Source organism: Perognathus longimembris, chromosome 28 (genome assembly GCF_023159225.1).
Source record: "Perognathus longimembris pacificus isolate PPM17 chromosome 28, ASM2315922v1, whole genome shotgun sequence".
Classification (NCBI taxonomy): domain Eukaryota; kingdom Metazoa; phylum Chordata; class Mammalia; order Rodentia; family Heteromyidae; genus Perognathus; species Perognathus longimembris.
In genome coordinates, this window is record NC_063188.1 from 81,738,285 (window position 1) to 81,745,467 (window position 7,183).

Consider the following 7,183-nt stretch of genomic DNA (forward strand, 5'->3'; position numbering starts at 1 on the left):
ATACAACTTGGGAGAGAGGAGGGCCAAGAAGGGAAAAAATTGGGAGAAAATGAGGGAGGGAGTGACACTGTTCAAAAGGAAATGTACTCATGACCTGAGATGCAATTGTAGCCCCTCTGTACATCACATTTGCAATAAAATTTTTAAAAAGTAAATGAATGTTGGATAAAGGTTATTTGAAAAAAAAAAAAAGCTTGTCCTTGGATTAGTTTACAAGGGGTAGAGGGACACAAAAGAATGGCAAATGTTCTAGAACTCTTGACATGATAAACTACCATGATAAAAGAACTCTACCTCTTTAGCTTGAATAAAAGGGATACAGTCATGTGCTATCTGTTTGAAGGCTTAGGTAACAGAACAATGGGCTTCCCAGTTGTAGATGCATTGCATTGTTAAATGGCAAATCCTTTGTACACCTACTTAAAAACAGCAATTTTTTAAAACATTAATTGAAAATTACAAAGAAGAAAATTGAAGCTTAGAATAAGGACATACTTTCTTTTAGAACTACTCAAAACGAGACAAGTTTTTTTTGTTTTGTTTTGTTTTTCAAATTTTTATTATCAAACTGATGTACAGAGAGGTTACAGTTTCATACGTTAGGCATTGGATACATTTCTTGTACTGTTTGTTACCTCGTCCCTCATTCCCTCCTCCCTCCTCCCCCTTTCCCTCTCCCCCACGAGGTGTTCAGTTCACTTACACCAAACAGTTTTGCAAGTATTGCTTTTGTAGTTGTTTGACTTTTTTTACCCTGTGTCTCTCGATTTTGGTATTCCCTTTCAATTTCCTAGTTCTAATACCAGTATACACGGTTTCCAATGTACTCAGATAAGAGTACAGATACAGTGTAGATACAGCCACAGGAAGGTGATACAAGAACATCATCAATAATAGAAGCTACAGATACACATGGGACATTGAAAGTAGTTACAACTGTGATATAACAATTGTTTCCATAACATGGAGTTCATTTCACTTAGCATCATCATATGTGATCATAAGGATATAGCTATTGGGCTCCTGTGATCCTCTGTTGTGACTTGCCTAAACCTGTACTAATTATTCCCAATAAGGGAGACCATAGAGTCCAGGTTTCTTTGGGTCTGGTACACTTCATTAGTATGATTTTTTCCAAGATCTTCCATTTCCTTACAAATGGGGCAATGTCATTCTTTCTGGTAGAGGCATAAAATTCCATTGTGTATATGTACCACATTTTCCTGATCCATTCGTCTACTGAGGGGCATCTGGGTTGGTTCCAGATTCTAGCTATGACAAATTGTGCTGCGATGAACATTGTTGTGCTGGTGGCTTTACTGTGATTTTGTTTGTGGTTTTTTGGATAGATACCCAAAAGTGGGGTTGCTGGGTCATAGGGGAGTTCTATATTTAGCCTTCTGAAGAATCTCCATACTGCTTGCCAGAGTGGCTGAACCAGTTTACATTCCCACCAACAATGAAGTAGGGTTCCCTTTTGGCCACATCCCCTCCAACAATTGTTATTGTTAGTTTTCTTGATATATGACATTCTTAACTGGGGTAAGATGGAATCTCAATGTTGTTTTGATTTGCATTTCTTTTATGGCCAGTGATGTAGAGCACTTTTTCATATGCCTCTTGGCCATTCTCATTTCCTCATCAGAGAAGTCTCTTTGTAAGTCTTTAGCCCACTTGATGAGGGGGCTATTGGTTCTTTGCGGTTTTGTTTTGGAGGAAGGTAATTTTTTTAATTCTGCATATATTTTAGATATGAGGCCTTTGTCCATTGAATGGCCGGTAAAGATCTTCTCCCAGTCTGTGGGCTTTCTGTTTATCTTGCGAGCTATGTCCTTTGCCCTGCAGAAGCTCGGCAGTTTGTTGCAATCCCATTTGTCTAACCTTTCTTTGATTTGTAGCCTTTCTGGGTCTTTGTTAAGGAAGTTCCATCCTGCGCCAAGGAGTTCAAGTGTTTCTCCTACTCCTTTAGTGTTTTCAGGGTGTCTGTTTTGATTTCGAGGTCTTTAATCCATTTGGAGTTGATTTGGGTGCAGGGTGATATATAAGGATCTAGTTTTAGTTTGTTGCATGTGTTGAACCAGTTTTGCCTGCACCATTTGTTAAAGAGGCAATCTTTCTTCCATCCTATTTTTTTTAGCAACTTTATCAAAATTAAGTAGGCATACTTCTGTGGGTTCATTTCTGGGTCTTCAATTCTGTTCCATTGGTCTTCAGGCCTGTTCCGGTGCCAATACCAAGCTGTTTTTATTACTATAGCTTTATAATACAGCTTGAAGTTGGGTATTGTAATTCCTCCAGCACTGTTCTTTCTGCTTAGGATTGTTTTTGCTATTCTAGGTCTATTATTGTTCCATATGAATTTCTGGACTTCCTCTATTTCATTAAAAAATGGTGTTGGGGGCTGGAGATATAGCCTAGTGGCAAGAGTGCCTGCCTCGGATACATGAGGCCATAGGTTCGATTCCCCAGCACCACATATATAGAAAACGGCCAGAAGCGGCGCTGTGGCTCAAGTGGCAGAGTATGCTAGCCTTGAGTGGGAAGAAGCCAGGGACAGTGCTCAGGCCCTGAGTCCAAGGCCCAGGACTGGCAAAAAAAAAAATGGTGTTGGGATATTAATGGGTATTGCAATGAACTTGTAGATAGCCTTTGGCAATATTGCCATTTTGATTATATTAATCCTCCCAATCCAGGAGCATGGGAAGTTTTTCCATTTCCTTAGTTCTGACTTAATTTTGTTTTTCAAGCTTTTAAAGTTCTCATCAAAGAGGTCTTTCACTTCTTTGGTTAAGATTATTCCTAGGTATTTTATGTTTTGGGGGGCTATTGAAAAAGGAGTTGCTTTCCTGATTTCAGCCTCAGTCTTCGGGTCGTTAGCATAGAGAAAGGCCGCTGATTTTTGAGGGTTTATTTTATATCCTTCAACTTTGCCAAAGTTTTGGATCAGCTCTAGTAGATTGGGGGTAGAGTCTATGGGGTTCCTAAAGAACCCCATAGGATCATGTCATCTGTGAAGAGAGAAAGTTTAACTTCATCTTTTCCTATTTGGATCCCTTTTATATTTTCTTCTTGCCTAATTGCTCTGTCTAGGAATTCTAGTACTATGTTGAAGAGCAGGGGAAAGAGTGGACATCCCTGCCTTGTTCCTGATTATAAAGGGAATGGCTTTAGTTTTTCACCATTTAGAATTATACTGGCTATTGGTTTGTCATAGACTGCCTTTATTATATTCAGAAATGTTCCCTGGAATCCCAGTTTTTCCAGGGCTTTTAGCATAAATGGGTGCTGGATTTTATCAAACGCTTTTTCCACAACCAGAGATAAAATGATGTGGTTGTTTACCTTGCTCCGGTTGAGGTGGTGGATTATATTAATTGACTTGCATATATTGAACCAACTTTGCATCCCTGGGATGAATCCAGATTGATTGTGGTGTATGATTTTTTTGATGACCTGTTGAAGTCAATTGGCCAGACTTTTTTTGAGAATTTTTGCATCTATGTTCATCAGGGAAATCAGTCTATAGTCCTCTTTCTGTCATGAGTCCCTGCCTGGTTTTGGGATGAGGGTTATACTGGCTTCATAGAATGTGTCTGGTAGTGAACGTTCTCTTTCAATTTCATTGTAGAGTTTGAGAAATATTGGTATGAGTTCTGTTTTGAAGGCCTTGTAGAATTCTTCTGTGAATTCATCTGGACCTGGGCTTTTCTTGGATGGGAAAACATTTATTGCCGTTTCTATTTCAATACTGGATATGGGTCTGTTTAGAAGGTTTAAATCTTCATGGTTGAGATTGGGGATATGAGTTTTTTCTAGGAAATCATCCATTTCTTCCAAGTTCTCGAATTTGTTGGCATAAAGGTTTGCAAAATAGTCCCTTATTATTTTATGAATTTCGGTTATTTCTGTGATTATGTTACCTGTTTCATCTCTTGTCTTGTTTATTTGAGTGTGCTGCCTTCGTTTTTTGGTCAGGTTTGCCAGGGGTCTGTCTATCTTGTTGATTTTTTCAAAGAACCACCTCTTTGTTTTGTTGATTCTTTCAATGTTTTTTTTGTCTCTGGTTTAATTATGATTTGATTTTAATTATTTGTGCCTGTCTATTGACTTGGGGTTTGGCTTGTTGTTCTCTTTCAAGGAAATTAAGGTGCTTCCTTAAATTATTGAGTTGCTGTTTCTCCAGTTTGTTGGTGTATGCACTCAGAGATACAAATTTTCCTCTGAGTACTGCCTTTGCTGTGTCCCAAAGGAGCTGGTACTTTGTGTCCTCATCTTGGTTGAATTCCATAAACATTTGAATTTCCGTTTTAATTTCTTTAATGACCCACTGATGGTTCAGCAGTGCGTTTTTTAGTCTCCATGAATTGTAGGATTTTCTGTGGTGGCTGTTTGAGTTGAGCTCTAATTTTATTCCATTGTGGTCTGAGAGAATGCAGGGAATGGTTTTGATACTCCTGAGTTTGTACAGATTTTCTTTGTGCCCTAAGATGTGATGTATTTTGGAGAATGTTCCATGTGCTGCGGAGAACAATGTGTATTCTGTTGTTGCTGGTTGGAATATTCTGTAGATGTCGGTTAAGTCTAGTTGGTCTGTGCAATTATTTAGTTCTGTAATTTCTTGGTTCAGTTTTTGGCGTGTTGATCTGGCCAGAGGTGACAGTGGAGTGTTAAAGTCCCCAACTATCAATGTGTTTGGATCTATGAGTGTTTTTAGAGTCAGTAATGTTTGTTTGATGAAGTTGGGTGCTCCTGTATTTGGTGTGTAGATATTTACAATGGTTATATCTTCCTGTAGGAGAGATCCCTTTACTAGTGTGTAGTAACCTTCTTTGTCTCTTCTTACCATTTTTAATTTGAAGTCAATTTTGTCTCAGACTAGGATTGCAACTCCAGCCTGCTTATGGCAGCCATTTGCTTGATAGATTTGATTCCAGCCTTTTACTTTTAGAAGATGTTTACTTTTGCTGGATAGATGTGTCTCTTGGAGGCAGCAGAAGGATGGATCTTGATTTTTGATCCAACTTATGAGCCTATGTCATTTGATTGGAGAATTAAGTCCATTAATGTTGAGAGTTAGTATTGAGAGATGATTGTTTATTCCTTTCATTATCACTATCTTGTTTAAAGCTGTGTCTTCCCATTTCTTGATCTGATGTTTACTATTTAGGGTTCATTTCTCTGTCTGTATTGGGATCTTGATTATTTTCCCTGCATAGTACATCTTTGAGGATTTTTTGTAAAGCTGGTTTGGTGGTTTTTCCTTACTGTGGAAGACTTTTATTTGACCTTCGGCTATGAATGAGAGTTTGACTGGGCACAGAATCCTTGGTTGGTAGTTATTTTTATTTAGTGTTTGGTATACTTCATTCCAGGCTCTCCTTGCTTTCATGGTCTCTTCTGTGAAGTCTGGGGTAATTCTGATTGCTTTTCCTTTATATGTGATTATTTTCTTCTCCCTAACAGCTTTAAGGATTCTTTCCTTGTACTCTACTGATGCTGTTTTGATCACAGTGTGTCGGTGGGATGGCCTATTCTGGTCTGGTCGGTTTGGGGTTCTAAATGCTTCTTGTATCTGTATAGGCCTATCCTTCTGGATATTTGGGAAGTTCTCAGCTAATATTCTGTTAAATAGGTTGCCTATCCCATTAACTTCTTTCTCCAAGTTTTCCTCAATACCTATTATCCTTAAATTGGGCTTCCTAATCATGTCTTGAATCTCCAGTAGTGATCTGTTTTGTTGATTGGACTGGATTTGTATTGATTTTTTATCTTTCTCCATAGATTCTAGGGAATCTTCAGCTCCTGAGATTCAATCCTCTGCTTCAGTTAGTCGGGACTGTAGGCTAGCTACTTGATTTCAAATCTCTTTTCCTTCTGACTGGTCTTTCCTGATGATTTCCATGTCATCTCTGAGGTCTTTCATGGGCTTCTTTACTTCATTAATTTGGTTTTGAGTGCTGTCTCTCAAATCTTTTACCTGGGTAGCTATCTTTACATTTGACTCTTGAATTTCATTTATTTTTCTATTTGTTGAGGCCATGAAATCATCTATTACTTTATGAAAGGATTGCTGTATTGATTCAGACTTTTCATTTAACATGTTTATCAGTAGACTTTGTACAGCATTTTGAGGGTTCTCTTCTATGTCTTTGATTGACTGCTCTGTTTCCTGCTTGTTTTGAGTGGGAGAAAAGAGTCCATAGTTTGCCATCTTCCTTGTGTTTCTTCTGCCCATTTGGATTGGTAATGCTAATCTACAAGCACCTATGAGCACCGTTTAAGACCCAACGCAGACCTTACCAAGCACTGTTGTGTAAATCTTACAAGTTCACAATTATATACAGATACCTTGTATACCTGCCTATAAAATTAGATTTGGTGTTCCTAAAGAATACAATTTCAGTATAACAACCTATCCTGGGCCCTGTATTCAGTAGTTACTTATTTACTGTTACAACCCTATGAGCAATTCTTGTTCTTATATTAAGTTCTTTCAGGACTGGCTTTCTCTATGAACCCCTTTGATTCACTTGGATTAAGCAGGGATACCATCTATCCAATAACCAGGGGTCAATGGAACCTGGAGATCCTGGCAGTAAGTCAGGAGGGTAAGTTAGAGGTAGTAAAGAGAATAGAATAAAATGTATTGGGGGGTGATGATTTTGGTTTAGTTTCAGTGACGTGGAAATGTGGAGAAGAGTAGAATCAGTAGGAAGATCAAGGTTAAAATGATAGACAATGGAGAGTTAGCAGAAAAGAGTGGAGGTGTTATTCATAGGAAAGTAATTTTTAAAGAAAGAGAATGCAAAGAGAGAAATGAAGAAAAAATACTGGAAGACAGATGCACAAAACAGAGAAAAATTATTTTTAAAAAATAAAAGAAAAAATAAAAAGAAGAAACAAACAAACCAAAAAAACTTGATAAAACAAACAGGTAGTAATGGAAAACAAAAAAACCAACGACATTACAGAAGTGAAAAAAAAATTTTTTAATTTTTTTAAAAAGTTTAAAAAAATGTTTGAAAAGAAAAAAAATGGAGTCCTCCTTGTTTGGGTGGTCTTTCCCCAGTTTCTGGTTTCCTTGCAATGGTCTGCAGTCTATTTTCCTGACTGGCTGGTTTGACTTGCTTTCAGTTTGCAGGGGATGGATCTGTTCTGACCCTTCTCCCCTATTGGTACAGTC